The sequence below is a fragment of the Prionailurus viverrinus genome, chromosome F2 (assembly GCF_022837055.1).
Source record: "Prionailurus viverrinus isolate Anna chromosome F2, UM_Priviv_1.0, whole genome shotgun sequence".
Taxonomy (NCBI): domain Eukaryota; kingdom Metazoa; phylum Chordata; class Mammalia; order Carnivora; family Felidae; genus Prionailurus; species Prionailurus viverrinus.
In genome coordinates this window covers 29,146,929-29,172,458 of record NC_062578.1, presented here as the reverse complement: position 1 = coordinate 29,172,458, position 25,530 = coordinate 29,146,929, and the positions used below count along the sequence as shown (strand labels likewise).

Sequence of the window (25,530 nt, the reverse complement as noted above, 5' to 3'; positions counted from 1 at the left end):
ACAAGTGAAAATTGCAAGCAGAAAGCAAGAATCTAGGCAGCAGGAAAGACCAAACCCATCCCCCCCAAACAGAGAGTTGGTAGTATTTCTCCTGCATTGGTCAGGAGAAAGTCATTTGCCCTACCAGATGCAGTGCGTCCAGGTCCCGGAGAAGAAGTGTGCTCTGTTAACAGCGAAGTCAGGGATGGTTCATTTGGCTTGTTTCTAGTCTGGAAGAAACATCTCATAAGACTGGCAGTTTCCCTTTCCTATGACTCCACACTTAACATATGGCCCTCTGATTTCTAATTTTGCCTCCTGTTTAACAGGAGTGGATAGGAATAGTAAGGTCTCTAAACACATCTATATCTTTTATTGTTAATTAATACATTTGCATTTTGTTTTATATCTCAAGCTTTTATAATATGACTTCTGAGGTTAATAGCTACACCAAATAGTCAATTCAAGTTCATTTTCAAAGTCAAATTTCTTGGACACACTAGACATATCTGGACTAAAACCTAAAATATGTGATTTAAGCAGAATAAGGCAAATAAGTTGGTCAGCTAGCTTTTCTCTATGATTCCTTTGTGCCATACTGTTATAAAACTCCAACAATAGGAAGAAGATTTTTGTGGTTGATAAAACCATTTTTTGTACTTACTTCATAACTGAAGATAAAGAATGAGCAAATGCTATTGGTGACAGAGGCAATGAAGCTATTTCAACTCCAAGCATCTGGCTTTTGAAATCATTTGCATGAGAGTTAAAAGATTTTCAAGTTGTGTGCATACCCAATATCATTTAACATAGCCAAAGACTATTATCCAGTATTGAGGAATATGGTCATTCCTTAAATTATGTGTCCTATTTCATGTTAGGCATTGTGTGCAATGTCTGGAAATCCGAACTGAGCAAGGCATACAAATAAATAACTAAAATTATCAGCGATGAATTGTGAGATAATGTTCAAGGTGTAGTGATGGCAAGGGACAGAGAAATTCCTGCTCCTGGGGTGAAGAAAGCTCCCTTTGAGCTAGGTTTTGAAAGAAATGCAGTGTATTGCTCTCTTGGCCCAGGAGGAGAAAGGGAATCCAGGTAGGAGAAAAGGCTGGGAAGCAAAGTTTGGAAAGTATGAAACAGGTTGGTTTGTACAGCACATTGTTAAGCAAGGAGAAGAGACAGGAGGTTGCCTGCTAATGACTTAATCAACTGGGTGTGGGAGGGGTCGTTGGTGACATTGAAAACAGGGAAACAGCATGACCTTAAGAAAAGTATAATTGTGATGACAATGAGGCAAAGGGGAGCAGGAGAGAGTCCAGGTCTTGAATTAAGGCAGTTGTAATATGACTGAAAAAGAAAAGGCAGGTTTGAGAATGGTTTGGCAGCTAGAATCCGTAGGGCTTTGTGACAGATTGTGTTTGGGGGCGAGAGAAGGAGGAACTAGCATAATGCCCAAATTACTGGCTTTGGAACATAGGGATCTTTTATTATATCTTTCTCTAAACCATTATGCATTATTCATTGTGACATTGAAGATGTGCCTGCGTAGTGAAACATCATTCGTTTCAACTAAGGGAATCCCTAGATTAGAAATCAACCCCACCTACTCCCACCCATGCTTTTCCTGTCCATTTTATGCTTTTCTCAGGAAACTATGAGATCTGGCTCCAGACAAAAAACAAAAAACAAAAACAAAAACAAAAAACAAACAAACAAAAATATGTATAATTAAAACAGACCTATTGTCCTAAAGAAAGAAATATGAAAGCCAGAAGATACAGTTAAACCTATTTGGAATGCTTAGAACTATGTGTCCATGGCTTTATCACAGACTGTAGCTGTACTCTTCATGTTCAGCTCTGCCTGGTTTTCATTAAGCAAAGAAACTGGCTTTCAATAGCAAAAATGTAAAAACTTCATTAGGTTTCAGGATAACCAGAGACTTGTGCTTGAAAATTTAGATGTATATTAACAAAATTACATCTTGACTTTTTCTACCGGATAAAAAAATGAAGCAAATATATATTATTCTAAATATGTATCACATTTTCATATTAAGGATATTTGAGAGTTAAAAAATTTACATGAATATTGTTCCTCAAATTTTGCTCAAAGTGTCCTAGTGCTTCATGTCTCACCTCTTGTGTGGCCATTAGGGAGGGATTCTAGCATAGTTGTGCTCAGTAAGCTAAGCTCTGGAGTTAGATTGCCCAAGTTCAAATGCTGGCTCTGTCATTTAGGTCTTTGGGCAGTCCATCAGCTGCCCCTTTTATCTTGTCACACACACATGAAACTGATAATATCAACATGATTTTGAGTAGAGCCCAATTCTAACATAGAAATACTAGATAGGATTTGACTTCAAGAAATGTATGATCGGGGCGCCTGGGTGGCGCAGTCGGTTAAGCGTCCGACTTCAGCCAGGTCACGATCTCGCGGTCCGGGAGTTCGAGCCCCGAGTCAGGCTCTGGGCTGATGGCTCAGAGCCTGGAGCCTGTTTCCGATTCTGTGTCTCCCTCTCTCTCTGCCCCTCCCCCGTTCATGCTCTGTCTCTCTCTGTCCCAAAAATAAATAAACATTGAAAAAAAAAGAAATGTATGATCTAATTCAGTATTTCTCAAGCTTCATTGGGTACTAGAATCAACCGGGGGAGCTTATTAGGACACAGATTGCTGGGCCCACCCCTAGATTTTCTAATATAGTAGATCTGGGGTGGGGATCAAAAATTTGCATTTCTAGCAAATTCCAGGTGGTGGTCTGGGGCCCATACTTTGAGAAATACTGATCTAATTGAGAGGGGAATTCACTGAGAAAGAAACAGATGAGATATAATAGCACTTAGAAAACATGAACACACTGTCATAATTTTGTTTAGGAAGCTCAGCTATATACACAGGGAAATCCAGGGGCTGATGAACCATTCATTTAAGTGAGAATCACTAACTTTGTTTTATTACTAGGATGACCTTGAGTTTCTATCATTGTAGGAATGTAGCCTCATATTTGTAGTGTGTGCATTAGCCCCACTCAGAGAAACCATACTTCAACTTGCCAACTTGCCTTTTCCAGTATTTCGGGGTTTTATGCTTGAACCTGAACCATACCAAACCATGAACCATTAACTGGAATATAGCAGGCTAATTTGTTGAACTCCAGAACTAAATTAAATCCCAAATACCCTTTCCTTCAAGTGTGAACCAAATGAAAGAGATTGTTAAAAAAAAAAAAAAAAAAAAAAAAAAAAGTGAACTAGTTCAGATTAGAAACAAATCTTTTAGTTTTTTAAAACAACTGAAATGCAAGATCATATTTCCTAACATACCAATTCATTAAAAACAAAATGAAATAAAACAAAGCTCTGTTTAACATACTCTCATACTAAGTAATGTAGTTGACTAAAATGCTGAAATAGTAAAGCCCCGTAAGAGTCCGGGTCCCAGCAAGAAAGAGCATTCCACTTAAAGGGTTCAAATCAAGACATGTTAATGAAACAACTCCTTAGGGTGATGTGGGAAGGGAGTTAAGGAAACAAAAGAGGGATGTTGGGGTACCAGAAGACTGGCAACCGTAGAAAGTTGTTACCAAGGGGGCTAAGAGGCTGAAGAAGAAAATGGTGTTTACTGAACCTAGGGAGAAGAGGAACCATGGAAAAGAGGCTGTCAGGCAGGAAATTTAGTCTTGGGGAACAGCCCCCCATCCCCCGCCCCTGCCATACACCACAACATACATAAATTAGAATAGGGTTGCTAAATCAAGAAGGAAGCGGAGAAGAAATACCCCAGGATCTCTCTCCTCCCAGCTTCTGGGGACTTCCTGGTGCCACCCCCTGTCTGAACTGAAAGTCTGGTGGCTGGAGCCCCAGTGTCTGATCTGCAGGAGTCAGCTTCCTGGTAGGGCAGGGCAAGGCAGGTGTTGGAGGACAATGGGGACTGACCAGCACAATCCCCCTTTTTTGCTAAGTAAATGCTAGATGTTAGATGAAATATTAGTAACCGAGTTAATGTGTGTAAAGTTCTTAGAAAAGCCCTGGCAATGAAGAAACATCATATTCTGAAAGTTAGCTATTATTGCTGCTATAGGCTGGCATTGTTTTGTGGATAAGGAAATTAAGGCTCACAGACTTCAAGCAACTTTTCCTTGGTTAGCACTAGGTACAGAGCCCACACTCAAATCCAGGTTTTCAGATTCCAGTTTTGTACAGATTCTGCTATGAGAATTGACAATTGCAACATATAAGTTATAAGATAATGTGTTGCATGCATAATTAATTTTATAATTTCTTACAGAAAAAAGCATCTTTACTCTCTTGACCTGACTGATGAAATCTGAAACCAAACTAACACCTTATGAACATACATAAAAATAAAATAAAATGAGCTATTATTTCAAAGACAATTCTGCACATTCAATAATAACAATTGTAGTAATAGTAATAGTTTGTTAAACTTGTTGAATGTTTATTTTGTCTAGTACTATGCTATTTTCTATATCTCGTACTAACATAACCACTAATCTCTGTCACTTATTTTTTTAAATATAGTTGACACACAATATTACATTAGTTTCAGGCGTACAACATAGTGATTCAACATGCTTTGCTCTCCGTAAGTGTAGCTACCATCTGTCACCATACAACACTATTACAATACCATTGACTATATGCCCTAGGCTGTGCCTTTTATCCTGGTGACTTCCTCATTCCATAACTGGAAGCTTGTATCTCTCATTCCCTTTTACCCATTTTGCCCATTCCCCCACCCCACCCTCAGTGTCATCCATTTTTGATTTCCTGTCCTGTTTTTCTTTTTTTTTTAACTTGGAAATAATACATTTGGAGGATTTTGTAATTAATGAGTTAATTACACTCACTCTGCTGACCCTTGTCTGACCATTTAAGGTTTTATACAATTTAAAATGTGATATATATAGTATCTCCTAAAAAAACAACAACCCTCCCAGAAAATAATATTCTCCCCCCCTGTAACTGTTGGAGAATGTATTCATCCCATTATCCTGCCACGATACAAAATTAGCCCTACACTCACAGGCATGAATTGGCCATGCATTCAATATTTGATTTCATGAAATAAGATATCTTGAAAATAAACATAGTTAGCTTCTTATTTGTGTCAGGTCAGCTTTTTTGGCAACAGATTTTTAGACAAGGAGATACCATTTACCCTTAGGTCTTTGCATTTTAGGGTTTTTTAAGTTATTTTTTAATGTTTATTCATTTTTGAGAGAGAGAGCATGAGTGGGGGAGGGACAGAGGGAGTGGGACAGAGGATCCAAAGCTGGCTCTGCGCTGACAGCAGCGAGCCCAATGTAGGGCTCCAGCTCAAGGAACCGTAAGATCATAACCTGAGCCCAAGTCAGACACTCAACTGACTGAGCCACCCAGGTGCCCCTATTATTATTTTTTTAGTATTTATTTATTTTTGAGAGAGAGAGCATGAACGGAGGATGGCACAGAGAGAGAGAGAGAGAGAGAGAGACAGACAGACAGACAGAGGATCCAAAGCCGGCTCTGTACTGATTGATAGCAGAGAACCCGATATGGGGCTCAGACCCATGAACCATGAGATGATGACCTGAGGTGGAGTGGGATACTTAACCGACTGAGCCACCCAGGCTCCCCTGCCTTCTAAGTTTTTAGATTTTTAGTTCAAAGAAGCTGAAAAATCACATGTACCTTTTCAGTCAAAGAAACAAAAAATGTTTTTTCTGTGGGGTTGACATCCACCCTATCACACTATCTGTCAACTTTTCTCTGATGATTGGAGCAATGATCAGACAAGGGCATTCTGACCCGTGGTTCGTCATGAAATTTAGGTTCTCTCTTGGCAGTCAGGTTTCAGAGTTGACACTAAGAGTCTGTGTAGCAATAGCATTAGAGAGATGACTGTACTTTGAAAATCAACCACAGGAAAGAAAATAATCTTAGATGTTCACTCTGGGCTTCACTTTTGATTTTGTTGTCTACTTACAGCATGAGTTGGCCCAAGAGAAATTACCTAATTACAGTATAAGCTGAACCATATGAAATTCTATTTGGCCAACAGTTGGTTGCTAAATGCCAGTTTGACATTGGGCAGCAATGTCATATATGGTTTGTCCTAATAGTTCTGGTGCTGATTGAAGCAGTCTATGCCCATGAAACAGTGACATTTCATTTACACCCTCTTTTAAAATTCACACAGTTGGCATGGGGTGCCTAGGTGGCTTAGTCAGCTGAGCATCTGAGTCTTGATTTCAGCGCAGGTCATGACCCCAGGATTGTGGGATCAAGCCCCACTTCGGGCTTTGAGCTGAGCATGGAGCCTGCTTGAGATTCTTTCACTCCCTTCTTCTGCCCCTCTTCCCTGCTCACTCACTCTCTAAAATTAAAAAAATAATAATAAAAATAAAATTCATACCGTTGGTAAACATATTGCCTTTGCATATTCTCCAAATGAGGGTCACCTTTAATTTTTTTTCCCTTTTGTTGAAGATTTCAGGAAAATATGAACATCCAAGAACTCTGTGCAATTGAGATCTTAAGGTGCTTATAAAGAGTTCATATGTGTAAAATGTCTAGCCAAATTCTTGGCACATGGTTGGTGTTCAGAATAATTGAGTGATTAGGTCACTAGTCTGAGTATATCTAATCGCAGTATAGTAGCATATTGTGATATGGTCTTTACTGGTTACACATGCTGTTATACACATTATTCTACTTAGAGTGAACTTTCCTTAAAAACCCATTCCCAACACATTCAACTGGCATGCCAAATCATATTCCAAGTTTAAAAGATAGCATCGCACTATTGTATAAATACTCTTCAGACAGCAGAAGTGAAAAAGAAAAGGAAAGGATTTTTTTGTGCATTTGCAAAAACTGGATATTAGAAAATGTCATAGTTATGTTTGCTTTTTCTGGTGAGTCTGGGAGGTGATTTCTTACACACAGATATCTGTCTTAGGGTGAACTTGAAGAATTGACTTATGTGATTAACAAGGAAAAATCAGTATTTATAAACATGGAGAGTTTTGAAGAGTATAAGATACTGATTTTATAATTATGGCATTATACTCAAATTCTCACTTATTGTCTATACCCAAATTCTTACAATTTGACAAGTTCATTACCATCCCTGTGAGTTATTTTCTCTTTGATGTTACTATCACTGCCCTTAATTACAGAGGAAAATGTGTGATGCAACAGGCAGATGGGTAGATGAGTCAGCTGGCCGTGACAGCTGTACACATGGTCCGCAGGTGTTTGTTTGGCTTTGGTATACTGCATAGGCAGAAGTTTTTAAAGGGTCCCACACAACTTTAAAAATCTATTTTTTTCTGCGGTTCCTTTGTACCAATCACATCTATAGAACAGGTCCTAAAACCTGGAAGTTTTAACCCCCAGAATAGAGGAAGTTTGGTGATGTCCTGAGCAGTTTGGACCCAAGACAGATCCCAGGGCTTTACATGTGCAGATTTACAATACCGATTAGATTCAGCAGGACTGTGGCTTAAGCACTGCATATTTAATAAGTTCATAGGGGGTCCCAATGATGCTGCCCAACAGACCACACTGAGTAGCAAAGAATGAGACATTTTCACTTTGTTGACCTACTAGTATCTCAGAAGTAATGAAGCTGAGCTCAAACTTACCATCTTCCTCCCCAAATCAGACAGTCTTCCTCTTGAGTTGTCATTAATTTTTACCTTATTAATTGTCCACCAAGCCTCGGAGTAATGTGAGGCTCCTTCTTAGGCCTCCCGCCATCACATCCAAATCAGGTTTGAAGTTCTGATTCTTCTCCTGTGTCTATTAAGCCCATCCCTTACTTTTCATTCTGCTGCTACTACCTGGACCAGACTTTCTTAACTGCTCTGCCAGCACGTCTCCATTCAACCAGCTCAGCTCCATGCACAACTGCCATTCTAAATTTTTTTTTTTTAATGTTTATTATTTGAGAGAGAGAGAGAGAGGGAGAGAGAGCGCAAGCAGGGGAGGAGCAGAGAGAGAGGGAAACACAGAATCGGAAGCAGGCTCCAGGCTCTTAGCTGCCAGCACAGAGCCCGACATGGGTCCCAAACCCACAGACCGCCAAGATCATGACCTGAGCCGAAGTCAGCCGCCCAGCCGACTGAGCCACCAGGCACCCCAACACAACTGCCATTCTAAAGCAGTGCTTATTTATAGTAATATTCTGCTGAAAGCCCATCTGGAACAGAGGCGAGAGTCCCTTACCTGGAACTCCAAGCCCCACACTCTTGCCCTTCTTTTTCCATTCTTATCTCCTTATGTATGCTCTTATATGTGAACCTTATGGATTACCTGAATACTTTTGGTGCTTTCGGTTCTCCTGACTGTCCCAAGTTCCTGTGTTACTTTAAGTGTCATATGAATGGACATTCACCACTTAAAAAAAGAAATCCAAGCTTAAATTTTTAATGAATAGGCTAATAACAACAACAGAAGAGCATTCCTTGGGCTTCTGTTCCCATTGTACAGTCCACAACCAAGCAGGTGTCCCACTGCAATTATTTTTCTTGTTTCTGTTTTACACCAAGCTTCTCCCTAGGAAGGATGTGCCTTGTTCATCTTTGTATCTCCAGCATTGAATGTAGTGTGTTGCACAAGGCAGGCATTCAGTCAGCAGGATCCAGGGTCTAGAGCCTGAAGTTTATACAATATGGGGTAAGAAATAGAATTGAGGGGTGCCTGGGTGACTCAGTCGGTTAAGCATTCGACTTTGGCTCAAGTCATGATCTCGCTCTTTGTGAGTTTGAGCCCCACATCAGGCTCCGGGCTGACAGCTCAGAGCCTGGAGCCTGCTTTGGATTCTGCGTCTCCATCTCTCTGTCCCTCCCCCACTTGCACCCTGTGTCTCTCTCTCTCAAAAATAAACAAACATTAAAACATTAAAAAAATAAATAAAACATTTAAAAAAAGAAATTGAACTAAAATTTTTCTCTAAATTTTCAAAAACATATCATCTTGAGAAATACATTGCTAGATCCCTTATAGGATCTTGGAAGGGGGTCTTGCAAATTGGGGGACAGCGGCAGGGGGGTAGGAGATCCCAAAGCTTAAACTCCTGTAGCCCTGTGGTATAGCCACCTCTGCTCCATAATTCTTTTCTTTTGCTGGGTTAGTATTATTTTAATGAAAGAAAGATTGAGTGGATTTTTTTCCATGTACAAGTCATCTTTTAGTAGGTATTAACTCTAAATTAGAATATGTAAGGATTCAAGAGTGCCAGGCAAAGATCATGGTCAGGAATGCAGAATGTGCCTCCATGCTGGGCCCTCTTCAGTGGTACTTGCCTAGCGACTCCTGTTTGAGTTCCTTGTAGCAACGACAGTAGTTGAAAAGCACATAAGCTGCCAGCACCATAGAAATCCCAGCGATACCCCTTTCTTCAGATTGACATACTTGATGTAATACTAGTAGTAACCTCTTTGAAATGCTCCAGCAGCACCTTTGGGGTGAAATCCCACATCATTATCCAGCTCGGCAGCCCTCCTAGTTTGACATCCATGGGCTTCTTCTCCTTCCCGGGTACAGATGATGCCATCTTGGAGTCTGGGGTGCCTGCTATCAAGACTGAGTGGATCTTGTTGATTCATTTGTAATTTTCACATCTGTGACCTTTCATGTTTTTCTCTCTGAGCGTGGGACACCTGGGATACATCTGAGGGTGTTTTGCTTTTAGGAAACCAACTCCTTTTAGGTTGCATGCTCCAAGGGCACTTGCATTTCCTGGAGTTTGTAGGAATTTCAGATACCTCTGGGATTATTCTTTAACAGCACAACTTTCACTAACAAATATTCTAGTGAAGGGGCACCTGGGTGGTTCAGTCCGCTCAGCCTTTGAGTCTTGATTTCTGCTCAGGTCATGATCTCACGGTTGTAAGATCAAGCCCTGCCATTGGGCTCCTTGCTAACAGCCTGGACCGTGCTTGGGATTCTCTCTGCCCCTCCCCTCCCCTGCTCTCACTCTCTCTCTCAAAATAAATAAACATTAAAAAAAAATGTTCTAGTGAAGCCAGCAGATTTCAAACTCTGTTTGTACTTTGAAATGGAAACGTTGCCTTATAATGCCACTATTCTCTAAGTCTTTCAAAATGTGTTCCAAATATTTCCTTCTAATTGGAAACTTCCCTATGAAATCATAGACTTTGAATTCAGTTTATATTCTTTTTGATGGTTTTCAAGGGCACATTCCTTATAGCTAATTTTACAATAAGGAACACTTATAAAAATATGCAACACCTTTGTAGTTTCATGTAATTAAATATGTGTATATTTAATTCATATATACACACATATATATGAGGTACATTTCATATGTATATTTCACTTTTTATGTATTTCTGAAAAAGTCACTGAGATTCATTCATGTTTCCTATTTGCGTGAATAGGGAGTGGTTAAAAGGTACATTGACCAATATCTCCCTATCTAAAGTTGGTTCCCCTCCCCCGGTTACCCTATTGTCACCCTGTTTGTGGCATTTATAGCATTTACACTGCACTGTTACTGTTTTGCTGATATCTTTGTTTACTGTGTATTTAGGCACATCCTAGATGATGGATAAATATTCTTCAACGTAGACTCTTTTTTAATGACACTACTGGTTGCAAGGACTGTTCTTTTTCCCACCAGGTCTTTAGATGCCAGGTCTGCAAAATGCTATATGAGAAGAGGATCACTCCCCCTGGTTGATTCTTGCATGCTTATCACATCAACTCCAAAGGGCTAAATTTTTGAGAACCTCTCAGCCCCCTTCTCTTCTCAGCTGGCAGCTAACCCCCTCCCTTACCCTTCTGCTGCCTCCTGTCTTCCACTTTAGATCTGCCCTCTGACTAAATCAGCCTGGTGGTCCTTGGCTGCCTTGTTCACCTCATTTCCCCTGGATTGCTTTTCAAACTCTTCTCAAACTCTTGACTTGCCCATGTGGAGTAATGATTTGAATGATAATTCTCCTTTTCCATTGGCCATGTGATCTTGGTCAGACCTCTCTGAACCTCAGTTTCTTCATCTGTAAAATGTAGATATTAAGAATACCACCACAGGTAGTATCTCCTAGTTGGACTTCATAAATGACAGCCATCATTGTTGTTTTTGTTATTAATTTCTTTCAGGCTTCACCTCTTTGGCTTATCTCCAATAATTATTAACAATTACTGATAATTTGAAAATAACCAGAATCATGTTGCATTTGTATGTTTTACTCTTGAGTTAGATTTAAGCTCTTTGGAAAGAAGTCTTCTGTTACTGCTTTAGGTATACTGCTGTGGGCACCGTGTACCTAAAGCAGTGGTTGCCTACGACGGAATTAATCCACAATGCTTGATGTTTCATCCAGAGAAAGTGCAAAGTGTATCCTCTGCCTATCTGTGGATATTCTGCTTTTGCTGTCTGTGTAGTATAATGTAGGTGCCTCTTCTATATTTGAGGCCTTCCAGAAGCTTTCCCCAGTAAAGCTTTTAATAAAGGGAGAAACCGTTTACATGTCTACTTTCTATAGGATTTTTTCCCAATTTTTAAATTATTTAACTATTTTTAATTTCAAATTGTGTTTACAGTTTCAAAGCCTAATGCACGGGGACAATAGATGACCCTGTAACCTGGAAACAAGATGGCCTTCAGAGAACTAAACTGGGATCAGCAAATCTGTAGAGTAGATGATAGAATTAATCCAGCCTAGATGATGATCAGTGAATATAAAGTTGAAAGCATTAGGGAACAGTCAGATTTTGATCAAGGGGCAAGCAGGGAAGAGGAGTTGAAAGCTGTTACTTAATCAATTATTTTACCCACTAACAAAAAAAGAATGTGTTAATTAAGAACTGGCAAGAGGTGGTGTATATGGAATCCTAAAGAAAGAAAAAGTAAGATTTGAGGCACAGTTAATAAAGTATTCTTTTGGAAGGAGATAGTCAAGAGATACAAAACTGATCACGCAGGAATTATAGACACACTCCATACGTGAGTCAGAATAGCTTTGAAATTTACATGGTCGACATAAACTACCCCCAAGATCACCCATCTCTCTTGCTCTCAAAGCAACCTAGGAACCTTCTTAGGATTAATTCAGCCTCCATTAACTCATATGCTCTCTAGAAAATTACCTTCCTTCATTGGAAATTTACACTGAGACTTAACCGTAAGTTCCTTACAGGGACAGATCCAGAATTTGTGAGGGACAGATCCAGAATTGTAAACATTTTTAGAATTAGGGGGGCTCTTTTTGAGAAAAGAAATATAAAATGGCAAATATGAAATTGCTTCCAGGGCATTAAAAGGGACAAGTGCAATACATACCTGAAACTTTACCTTAGTCAGCATCAAAATAAAGGCATTGAAGTTGGATTAGTGCAGGTTCTGAGTGCCCATCAGCTCTGAGCACAGTGCTTCAAAGCTGAGGGCCAGACCCAGGGAGCCCCTCAGCAGCACCCCTCTTACTCTCTCCCACAGAACTCATAGTCTTAATAATAAAAATGACAACAAAGGAGTCAAACTCCATACTGCTTCTTAAAAGGATTTTGGCACTTTAACTTATGACCCTTTCTACCTATACTATCATCCTGTTGAAAGATATAGAAACTCTCTCCCATTTCTTACCTCTTCCCAGATTTTGTCTAGTTTTCTGTATTCCAAATACATAGCAATGTTACATAAAGTATAAAAAGAGAAATCTGTAAGGATATTTTACTGTGCCCGAGACAAGATTTAAATGTCTGTGGGCCAAAAATGAGAAGAAAACTTAGAGCAGTGAGCATGATAAAGCTGTGGCCTGACACATTCTAGGTCTGCTACTAAGCAGATCAGGCCAGGACTGTGATTCTTATATGGTAACAGAGAATAAGGATGGCCCCCCATCTGAGGTAGCGGGGAAGTATTAGATTTTCAGCTTTTAAAGCCTTAGGCTGGAATAGGGCTCCAATGTTCTTGAGAGGAGGCTAACAAAATCTGTAGTCTAGAGCCATAGTTTATACTAAGACGTATACCTAGAAAGCAAGAGGTCACAGACACAGTCCAGAGACTAGGAATTGAGCCATGTTCAATTTGGTCCAAAACCTATTAGGTGGGATTGAGCAAGGTGGTAAATGATGTGGGTGCACTAGTAGATTCCTGGTGGCCCAGGTTGGGTGTCAGAGCCTAAGCAAGTGAAGAGTGTGTCCATGTGAAGGAGCTGTCTGGCATGCGGGTGGTGAAGAGGGCATCCACAGGGATGGAGGTAGTTGTGTCAGCTATAGAGGAATCATTACATTGATTGACAAGTAAGAAAATATTAAGGATAATGGTGTTGGGCTGGAATTGAAGATTGGGGTGTGAACTCATGGTTTTCAATAGACAGACAAAAGAGAAAGAGAGGGAGCGAGATATTCAAATTCAAATATGTATATTCCTAGCTTTGTCCCCTGAGAGGGTCTGGGAGCAGTGGCACTCCCAATAGCATTGCATGCATCTAGCATTCACATCTTGGTTTCTAAGTGTCCCTCTTCAGAGGTCCTTGGAGAATTGGTTGACTTCAGTACTGCTGTAGAGAAAGTACAAGATGAGTCTGGAACTTCTTGTACAGCCTGGAATAAAGAAGTGCTCAAAGAATAATGGGGACACAGAGACCACCTTATAAGGACTTTTACTGGAAAAATCTAGGGCAATGTGAGAAAGAAAACGAATAATAATAGTAGCAGACTAAAATGGGGGCACCTGGGTGGCTCAGTTGGTTAAACATCCGACTTTGGCTCAGGTCATGATATCATGGTACATGATCTCGACCCCGCATCGGGCCCTGTGCTGACAGCTCAGAGCCTGGAGCCTGCTTGGGATTCTGCATCTCCCTCTCTCTCTGCCCCTCTCCCCACCTCCTCAAAAATAAATAAAACATTAAAAAAAATTTGTAATGCATTGAATAAAGTACAAAAACATGAGTTCAAACATATATTTAAAAAGTAGTGATTAAGGGTGTGTGGGTGGCTCAGTTGGTTAAGCCTCCAACTTCAACTCAGGTCATGGTCTTTCGGTTTGTGAATTCAAGCTCTGCATTGGGCTCCACACTGACAGTGCAGGGCAGGCTTGGGGTTCTCTCCCCTGTCTCTGCTCCTCCCCTACTTGCATTCTCTGTCTCTCTCTCAAAATAAATAAATTAGCTTTAAAAAAAAGTAATGACTAAGTTAATAGTTTGATGAGGAGTGATACATAATATCAAAACCCCCTTACAAACTATTTATTAATTACAAAAGGGAAAAAATAATTTCACAGTGCAGAAGCCAAGCAGATAGGAACTTAAGTGATCGAAGTTAATGTCACCGTAATGGTACAGATACACATCACATGTCACTTGAATAGGATAAAATGAGAACACATCACCATCACTTCTGTGATATTCCTACCTACTCATGAAGATGAACCAGACAAACCCAAACTGAAGAACATTATGCAAAATGAATGGCCTGTAAACATTGAAAAGGTCATGCTTATGATAGGATAGTCAAGGAAAGACCAAGAACTGTTCCAGATAGAACAAAACTAAGGAGACATGATAACTAAATGTGGTGTCTGTTTTGCAAGATCTGAATTTAAGACTGCCTCTTTTTCTTACAAAGTGCATGCTTGCAATAACGATGGAACTTGAGTAGACCCTGAGAATTGTATTATAGTAAAGTATCAATATTAATTTCCTGATTTTAATGGTTATATTGTGGTTATATAGGAGAATGTCTTACTTGATAGGAAATACACGCTGAAGTGTTGGAGATTAATGGGGCATAATGGCAGCCATTTACTTACTCTCAAATGGGAAAGGAAAGAAGGTTTCTTATGCTGTACTTGTACATTTTCTCTGAGATTGAGATTATTTATATGTATATTTATTTATGTGTTTCATTGCTTTTGTGTGTTTTGAATATCCATGTGCAGCCAAGTTCCCCCAAAGCAGATTTTAGTGGGACCTATCACTAGGGAGAGGTGATTACTTTTGACCTGCTGCAATGAGAAGAGCTTGTTTTTCTTCTTAATAACAATGCATAAAGTGCTCAAGAAGGTTGATGGGATGGATATCTTTGGCAGGTCACCATGCCCCAATCATAGAGGCTTAGCACTGCCACCCTAGTCAAACGCCATTCTACAGTATTTTCTAGAAGCAGGCATGCAAATGATGACATAATGAGGGACACCAGTGATGCCTTCTTCCTCTGGAACTTTGTCATAGGCCTTGCAAATCATGTGATCAGCAGAGCTAATGATTTTAATTATTTAGTGTCAGTCCTACTAGGCATTCTTGTTTGGTTTCTCTTTTATTTAACAGACTTTTATTGAGCCCTACTATGTTACAGGTCCTGTACTAATCTTACAAATACAAAGACAAAAAAAAGGCCCCCACAGTTTCCACTGTGAACAAAAGAGGGGGTCAGACGAGGAAGCAGATATTTACTCTCTAACGAAGGAGTGGGACACAGAGACTGACTGTCTCTTAGGAAGGCTTCACAAAGGAAGAGTGTATGAGCTTGGAATTAAAGGATAAGGTTACTCAAACTCACAACCTCAAGGTCAAGAGTTGCATGCTCTACCAACTGAGCTCACCAGGCACCCCCAGATTTGTTGTTTTGATTGACTGCATTGGCAGCATAGCATGGTGGAGGACAGACAGGAGGACTGTGAGCATGGAGGCGGTTACAGAGAAAGGCATGAACTCAGGCAGTGGCAGAGGAGAGGAAGAGGAGGTGGTTTTGACTGATATAGAGTAACTTGTTTCAATAGTGCTTGATGACCAAATGGTAGAGGGACAAAGGCAGGATGAGCAGGGGGACTGAAGGGAAGGGAAGACATCTGGTTTGACTCCTTCAACCAATGCTCTGGTAGTGCTGCTCACCAAAACCATTCAGGAAGAGGAGGCATTTTGTGTGGAAAGATGTTAGGTGTGAGGTGTCTCATGGGGCAACCAATGGGGAATTCCAGTAAATAAGTATATACATGTCTAAGTGTGGAACTCAGATTGCATATCATTTAAGCAATAATTTTCTATATGCAAATAACTTTTTGGAAGTGAGTATTTCACCCCAGAAAATTGAAAATGTTGAGACACCCAAGGTATTTTTGCTGTGGGCTTGTGTTGGAAATTATGATCATCATGGATCACTTTGCATTGTTGGTTCAAAGCTACGAACAAACAATAAAGCTGGACAATACTGATACTGTAATCCCACAGGATTGGAGAGACCCTAACACGAGACTAATTTTTCAGTGGAAGCAGAACTAAGATGAATTACAGAATTCTCTGCTCCTTAGGCAACTGGGGTAATCTCAGTCCAACCCCCCCCCCATTTTATTGTGTCCAGAAAAGTTCCTAAATTTGTCCAAGATAACCCAATTAACTAGAATTTTGACTTGTAAGTATTTTGTCCTCTCAAAAGGGAGAAAGTGAGCATGTGTTTTGGAAGTCTAAGTTTAATGCTAGAGGTAGGGAATGGGGGTTTGTATAAACCTCATAAATATCTTCTCTAGCAACTCCATCACCTCCCATGGGCCTGATGGGTGGGACATGGTAACTGATACAGTAAACTGGAGGGTGAGAGTTGATTGGCATTGACATGACCCACAGTTTTACTGAGCAAACAATATGTGAAAAGTGGCCCCACCAGAAAACACACATGGGTTGCATAAGGAAGAGGAACCACCAGAGGATTCATGGAAGCCTAGAACACCATGCAAAGCCTGAAGCTAACTGGGAACTTGCAGCTGCTCCCAGGCCAGCCGGGCAAGGAGCTGTGAGGAATGAAGCTATTCTTTTTGGCAAAGAATACACTGTATCCTGTAAAGTCTCAGAAGCAGGGATGCAAACAACAACTGGAGTTTCCAGGAGTTCCATTCAGCTGGAAAGTACAGTGAGTACACAGAATCCAAAATGATTTCCATAGGTTGCGCTTAACATATTAAAATTAAGTAATTTTTGAAAACCACACTAAGAATAACAACAGCAAAACAAACTGTTTGAGTGCAGATGAGAAAGATGTGGTCAGCTAGGAGCATGTATATAAAAGATTCAGGAGTTTTGATGATCTCAGTATGAGTGAGCCATGTACAACGAGGGAGCTGAATCTGGATTTGGGCTACATTGAGAGTATTCTGGTATTCAGGATGCAGGAGGTGACAGTTCTTTCCCACAGTATGTTGATAAAAAAGAGGATTCTATCCCTCACCTCCCCACCACTGGAAAATAATTTTTATTGAGATTCCACCAGCTGCACAATCAGCTGCTGATGTTAAGCTCTTTCTTCCTTTGTAATTTGGTCTTTCTTAAGTGGTCCTATGAAAGCTGTATTTTCCTCCGCCGTCTGGAATCAGCCATGGCCAAGCTTGGAGGTGGTGTCAATGAATTTACAGTCAGTCTTCTCCAAGGTCCGCCATTTAGTCTGCACCAACAAGGACTCGTGGAGAGTAAGCACTGGCTTCTTGGTTCCTACTGCACAGCCTTTCAGCGTGATGACATCATTGGTCACTTCACTGTAGTGGACAGAGCCACCCAGAGGGTTGATGCTCTTGTCAGACAGATCATAGTCGGTGGAAGCATTTTTCTTGATGAGCTTGCCATCCTACGTGAGGTAGCCCTGGCCAATCTTGTAGATCTTCTTGTTGATCTCAGTGCGGTGATGGTAACCTTTCTGCCCAGCCCAAGCCACAGAGAAGGCCATTTGAGTCGGATGCCATGCCCCAATACGGGCAACCTTACACAGCCTCCCGTGGGTTTTGCAGGGTAGCTCATTGGTATGCCAGTGGCTGGTGACCTCTTTGTAGCCTTTGCCCTTTGTGATACCAATGACATCGATCATCTTATCCTGCCCAAACACTTGGTTCACAGGCATCTGCTGCTCTAGCGTCTCACGGGCCCAGGACACCTTCTTGGCCACAGTGCCTCCATTCACCTGGATCTCCGTAAGGCGGGCCTTCTGGTGTAGAGGAAGCAGGTGCATCTGAGTGTGGGCGATGACACAGATCACCTTGGCAGTACTTCTTCCTGCTGTTGAAGTCCTTCTCTAGCTGCTTCTTGCCATCATCTTCCTGCCACTTCTTTCAGTACTTGGTGAAGGCCTTTTTCTTAGACTTAGGCCAGTTCTTATAGAAGCACCTTTTGCATTCATCACTGATGTGCTCATGGCAATGATGGTCTTAAAGGCACAGAGGCCTCCAGGGGTCTCCACACAGTCCATGTTGCCCACAACCGCTGTGGGTGGCGTCTCCACAATGGCCACAGCCTCCACAACATCCTTCTTTGTTCACCTTGGATCTTGGCCTGTGGACCTCTCATACTATGTGAGCCATGACAGCCTTGTATCCCAGGAAGGCAGGGAGGTGGCCAGGCTTGGAAGAGTCATCCTTGGGGAAGCTCTTCACCTTCCCAGTGGTTCTGGCTGCTACATTTCCAAGGCAGGAAGCCCAAGGACCCATGCCTGGGAGCAGAGAAGTTCCTGTGAGACATTCCACCACCAGATGCTGACAATAGAGCAGGATTCGATGTTTAAATTACATACATGGCTAATATTTACTAAATGCTTACTATATATCAGCTTCTGGGCTAAATGCTTCACACGATTCCCTCCACACAACAAGCCTTGGGTCCTGTGCTGTTAGTGCCTCCCTCCCACCCAGTGTGTGTAGATAAGGGCAGTATCCCGTGGGGTTGGACCTATGTGTAGTCTGGCTAGGAAAAGATCTGGCTCTGTGTGACCAAACTCTGAGCTGGGAACAGATTCCTGACAGTCCATTACTGAAAAAGAGCGGGCCTGAAGGATACAGGTTGCTGGGTTGAGAGGATTGAGGAAATCTAACACATGAGAAACTGCTGGAAGAACACTGTTCTACAAGAAAAAGAGTGGAGTGGTTGAAGTACCTGAGTCAGAGAAGAGGAATGAGATCATGCAGCACAGCCTGAGAAATCAGTTAGAATCAGCTACTCAGAAGAATGGCTCAATTGGTTGAGCATCCAACTCTCGATTTCAGCTCAGGTTGTGATCTCATGGTTCGTGGGTTTGAGCCCCACTGACGGTGCAGAGCCTGCTTGGGATTCTCTCTCTCTCCCTCTCTCTCTGCCCTTCTGTCCCCTTCAAAATAATAATAATAATAATAATAATAATAATAATAATAATGGGGGATGTAGATCGGTCTATTTAAAAATAAATGTTCTATATAAAATTATTATGGGTGTCCCAAAATGGAACTGGCTGCCATGTGAGGCACCAACTTCCCACCTCTTTAGGTATTCCAGCAGGAAGCAAATGCTCATCTAATGGGAAGAGGTCCAGGGACCCTCAACACAAAAGCAGATGAGGGTCTGGAATTACTCTTTTTTGCTGCTCTCACAGAGTACATTTTTTAAACCAGTGAAAATATATCTACATGACAGTATTCTGTAATCTGGCACTTTACCTAGTGAAGAGAAAAGCTCAGGTCAGGTCTGAAATAGCAGGAAATACTAATAGTAGTTGAATATAGGAAAATTCAATGATGGCAGAGAAAATGGAGTGCAAAAAAATTTAATGATTCTTTTCAGAAGAAAACAGGAAGTTAACACCTGATTTATAGCATGTAAATGATGATCTTGTATTTCCATTGGTACTTTGGCAAAAATGACTTGATAAAAATATTTAAAAAAATGATTTTATGACATTGTAAAATAGTTTCTTAAGAACGAAGTTAAATAAGGGACTTCTAGGGGCCCCTGGGTGGCTCAGTAGGTTCAGCATCTGACTTCGATTCAGGTCGTGATCTCACGGTTCATGGGTTTGAGCTCCATGTCCAGCTCTGTACTGAAAGCTCAGAGCCTGGAGCCTGCTCTGCATTCTGTGTCTTCTCTCTCTGTCCCTCCCCCACTAGCACTCTGTCTCTCTCTCAAAAATAAACATTAAGAAAATTAAAAAAAAAAAAAGAGACTTGTACCAACTTCTTTTTAAAAGATTTAGCAGAGCCTTCATTCAATGATATATTAGGATAACATATAACATCACACAGGTTCTAGAGCTGGCCTTTGGCTCTCTTTGCCTTACTAATCCTTGAGCAAACAAAAACCTCATGACTAGCGGTAGTATTTCCACTTCTCAGCAAACTTTCTTGAAAGAGCAGATATTGATAAGAACAGCACTTAACCATTTTACTGCCCATTGTAAATTAACAAAAGTAAATTAGCAATTAAAACTCAGCATTTGCAAAGTTGGCAAGCATTCTTTTTTTTTTTTTTTAAACTTTTTTGTCTTCTCCTAGAAGTCTGGTGGCAGAAAGGTAGTATTATTCTGATTATCAATGTAAACTAATAATGAAATTAATCAATCTTGAGTATTCTTTCATGTATACTTGTTTAGAAGTAAGAACAATTCTGTAAGTCATAAAGTTTTTTGTAATTCCAAGTTTGGTCTCAAAGCAAAGATAACCCTGCGGTCAAATTTGAGAAGAGTTAAGAATTTCGTTCATAACTAGTCATCTCAAAAATTGAGAGTGAAATTTCAGTGTTTAACTCACTCAGAGATTGCTTGTGTAAACTCAAAACCAACGAAAGCATAAGAATATTTTGTCAAGTGCAGTGGTTTTAAAGACACGTCCACAGATTCTTTAAAACTCCTCCCTTCAAGGGGTGTAGCTTATTTTTCTTGCCTTGAATGTGGGCTAATGTTGGATACCCACTTTCTTTTTGGGTGAATAGCATTCACAGAACCAGATTGGGAGACCAGTCACTGGCCCCATGAAACTAGCTCACTGTTGAATGGGGGACACTTTCTGGCTGTGGGATGGTGTCAGTAAAGGAGGAAATCATCCTCACAGTAGAGGGGGAAGTTCAGAGTGCAATGCTGGACACAGGGAGGTTCCAACCCAGACTGGAAGTCAGGAGAAGACTGCTGGAGGTGTTTACATGTGCTATCTCTGTGAATACACATCCCCACTCTTAATTTCTGACCCAGACCTGTCTTTTGATTACACGTCCCAAACCAATTGCCTCCTTGACTCTTCCACTTCAGTGTTTCATAAACACCTCAAACTTAACATGTTCAAAAAAAAGTTTTTGGAGTCTAAGCCTGCTCTTTACCCAAGCTTCCCTTTTCATAAAATAGCCCACTTAGGACTTTTGGCCAAGAACCTGGAGATAGCCTTTATTCCTTCCTTTCCAGAACATCCACATCCAAATTGCTGGCAGGTCATGCCAGTCCCCACTGTGAAATGTACCAGATCTATCCAACAATTTTTCTTCTCTTTCTCTAGTAGAGACATTGCCTTTGCTGCCACGGGGACGCAGAATGAGGAGCACCCTTGAGGGTCAGCACAAAGTCTGCTTGGGATAGACTGAGTGTGAGGAGAGAGACGAGAGTAGAGGTAGCCCAGTGAGAGTCATAATCCCCCCAAATGTATCTGGTTTAGAGATATAGATGCTTATTATGTACATACCTTAAAAAATATACAAGCTAATATATTTCATTAATTGTAATATCGACAAATGGTAGCCAGAAAATTATTATGCCAAGAATATTAATACTTACCTAAATTAATTGGGGATGTAAGAAAGCATAGTGGTTAAGAGGTGTGCTCTGTTGTCAACATCAGTAACCGTCCCATCTCTGCACTTACATAGCTGTGCACCCTGTGAAAGTTGCTCTGCCTTTTGGAGTATCAGTTTCTTTATCTGTCAAATCGTATTCTTCTACCTACTCATGGTGTTGTACAGAGTAAATGCAATGGTCTATGCAAGATGCTTATTAGCACATGCAAAGAGCTCCATGTTGTTACTTATCATCAATATCAGCATTGTCCTTCACTTCAAAAACATCTGCCTGTATGAAAGAAAGAAACTACTAACTTCTTGGAGAAGAAACTACTCCATTATCTAAGAATTATGAGTTGCCTTTAAAGGTGATTCCAGCTCAGATATATAACATTCTGTCATGCAGGGCTAATTTAACTCAATTTTTTTTTCTGATAACATTTTTTGATAAAACTTTTTTGGGGATGAGAACTGTAGGCATTCTGACTAAATTTACACAGATGTCCACAAAAGACTACAATTACCTCATAAGCCAAAATCACTCCCCACCCCCAAGTAGGATATTTGGATGAGCTGATGTTCCTAGCTTTAAGTATGCAGACCTCAGTAACAGCTGAGGCAAAACCAAGAGCAAAAAAATGTAGTAGTAGAAAGATTAGACACCTGTTTGTGACAGTGGTCAAAGGCTTCTTTTTCATACATTTTGGGGACTGCATAAGTGGGGGAGCTGACCTGCGGTAAATGACGTGACCATGCGACTGGAATATTCTGTACCAAAGCAAATAAACTGTACAAACATGGGTGGTGGAGGCAACAGACGATACTCATTCTGAGAAGAGCTTCCCATTTTGTAGCTTTGTGCTGTCGGAACACTCGGAGTTATAATTAACTGCTAATGTTCTTCTTCGCTCCTTATTCTGTAGGGTATTCTACCCTTTGTCTCTTTCCTAGATCTTCTCCTTTAGATACAAACTCTCCTTTTCTTCTCCTGGGCAAAAAATAAACTAGATACCAGGAGGGAGTATGTATTTTATCAAGAAGACATATAACTGATTTGAAAATTAATTTTCTTATCAATTTTGTCCCAGACATTTTTCTGACCCTTGTAGAAATTTGAACATTCATAAATATGACTGTCAGGAAATAGTTAAAAATTCCTCTCCATTTATTTAGGCAAGAAGAGTGGTTATCCAGTAAGTGGCAGCAAACAGCTTATAGATTCATCTTTTCTGATTTCCTAACTCTAAGATTCTTATGAATGAAGCAGAATCACTGATTGAGCAAATGGAAATAAACTTGAAAGTAGAGGACGCATATGATGACTCTCCTAAGAAGCAAATATGAATCTGCCTCTGCGTCTTCTCCAGGAAGTTTTTCAGAGCAATAGAGTGTACTGATGCATGAGCACTCAAAGACACCATAAGGCGTTTTCTGCATGACTTAATTCTTTTTCAGACATAAAGAACAGATTCTGATGATTTACTACTATCATTTTAAATTCAGAGCACTGCATTGCTAACATTGAGGAATTGCAGACTACTTGTTTAAAGGATAATGAAAAGTGAAAAATGTTATACGATTGTCATGGTCACTTTTAAGTCCCAAGATTTTTCAGAACAGTCCCAATTTCAAAAATTCTACCTTGTTATCCTTTAATTACACTCCTTTTGGGGCGCCTGGGTAGCTCAGTTGGTTGAGTGTATGACTTCGGCTCAGGTCATGATCTCATGGTTCTTGCTTCAAGCCCCAAGTCAGGCTCTGTACTGACAGCTCAGAGCCGGGAGCCTGCTTCTTATTCTGTGTCTCCCTGTCTCTCTGCCCCTCCCCCACTCATGCTCTCTCTCTCCCTCTCTCTCTCAAAATAAATAAACATTAAAAAAGATATCTGTAATTACACTCCTTTTTGTCAGTCAGACTGTGCATCAGATTTGGAAAATATGTTTTTAAAAGTTTATTGTTATTCTTAGTGCATTTAATAGTTTCCAGAATCAAAGAAATTGTTTTTAAAATATTACATAAATTTTGGGGCACCTGAGTCGCTCACTTGGTTGAGTGTCCAGCTCTTGATTTACACTCAGGTCATGAACTTGCGGTTTGTGGGATCGAGCCCCGTGTCAGGCTCTGTGCTGACAGCCCAGAGCCTGCTTGGGATTCTCTCTCTCTCCCTCTCTCTCTGCCTCTTCCTCATTTGCATGCATGCACATGCACATGTGCTCTCTCACTCTCAAAATAAATAAACTTTTAAAAATATATATAAATTAAAAAAATTATCTTAAGAAAAGTAGAATTCCATTCTTATACATTATGGGAAAGCAGCCTGAATAGCTTAGCTCTTGGGCATAGACTGATGATTACTTGAGCAATTTTCATATTATTGCAGTGGGACTTTATGATTGCCAATTCTATCAGCATAACATGCAGAGGCACAGAAGTATTTTTGAAGGGCATGTGAGAAGTAGCATTTTAGTGTAACGCAGTTGCTGTTGCTGTTTCTTAGAATCTGAAAGAAACTCTTAAGGAAGTTCTGGAATGTACATGATACAAAGTTGCTAATCAGGAACAGTATGATACTTAGATTACTCTTGATTCTAATGGCCATGAGGTCACATGGGGAAAAAATGCCTTTAGATGAAAAAGGGTCAAAATTTTAATTTGAAATTCATACCTTGCTGAAAACTGATTTGGATTAAAAGTGAAGCTTCAGATAGTCTCTGTAAAGGTAGAAGTCATGAAACAATTTGAAAAATTTTATCAATTTCAAAATGCTTTTAAACTAATTTTATCAATTCCAAATGCTTTTGAAAAGAGGTGGTTTAGCATACAGAAATGCTACTTCCTTATTTATATTAAACTTACTAAAGAGTTCAAAGCTTATTAGGTGTATTCTGCAAGGATGGTCAATATTTTATTATATATTTTGCAAGTTATGGTGATATCATTTTGAGGATCATCCTTGTGTTTTTCAGTTATTGTTCAGAACTAATATTTACCTGTCATGAAGTACTTTGCATCATCACATATCTGTTATCTGGCGACTTAAACTCACTTTCCTATTTATTCTATATAAAGTGACTTGCACAAAACTTCTCCACTCCATTCATCCTTTTTCTGCCCTAAAGGCTGAGGGCTTATTACTATGACATGGTTTGTACACTGAAGAGGTCAAAGGTACCGGCTGATGCGCTGGAATGTTTTTCCCTTACCAGAACTTTTCCTTCCCTTCCAAGGCAATGGCAAGATTCAGAGACAATTCTGGGTGGGTTATCTGAAGTTTCACCCTTATTTATTTTAACAAAAATGCAATGCTCACCGTGGTAAAGTGGGAAGACCAGGGGTTATATTCATACAAATCAGGGTTTGAATTCTTGTTCTGTTGCTTACTGCTTATGAACTATATTCAAAGTAAGTCTAAGACTCAGTTTTGATATCAATGGCATGGGGACAGTACAAAGCTCATACGATTTTTCAAAGATAATATATATCTAAAGCAATGAGCTTTAGTATCTGGCTCATAGTAGGCTCTGGGTAAATGTTAACTAATTTGGTTGGATAATAAATAATTATAAGTGGAAGAAGTACAACACAAAAGAGAATACTGAAGTAAGAAAGCATCTTTTGTGCCTACATTGTATGCTATAGTAGCAAAAGTATGAGATTTAATGGCTAACCTGTCTTCATCAGATTTCCCAGCCAATTGAACATTATTTTTCTGATCTGTGAAAATGAGCATGATTATATTGCCTCATGGAGTTATAGTAGTACAGTTAGGCTCATAGTGCGAATATTAGATCTTAGTTCCGCTTGTCTTCCTTCTCCTGTGATACTCTTTTTATGGCATATTCTCCACCCACTCCTTTTTGGACAAAGACTAACCTATAATTTAATGTCACTCTCAAAACGTTTGAAGACTGAGAGAGAGAAACCAAACTTGAACCAACTTAGGTTTCCAGTGGGAGAAATCCATTTTTATTGACAATAACATACCTATATGACCCGTGGGTCTACACTCCTAGGCAGGGGAACTGAGGGCTT

General features: G+C 40.2%; 1 long non-coding RNA gene and 2 pseudogenes across 1 annotated transcript in view; 1 reads left to right on the top strand and 2 right to left on the bottom strand.

The window, feature by feature from the left end:
• The window catches only part of LOC125156508 (uncharacterized), a 170,287-nt gene that overhangs the window by 47,564 nt on the left and 97,193 nt on the right, over window positions 1–25,530 (top strand). The gene's annotated exons all lie outside the window — the stretch shown is intronic.
• LOC125156507 (ATP synthase subunit f, mitochondrial-like) lies at window positions 9,276–9,545 on the bottom strand (annotated as a pseudogene).
• LOC125156503 (60S ribosomal protein L3-like) lies at window positions 17,240–18,453 on the bottom strand (annotated as a pseudogene).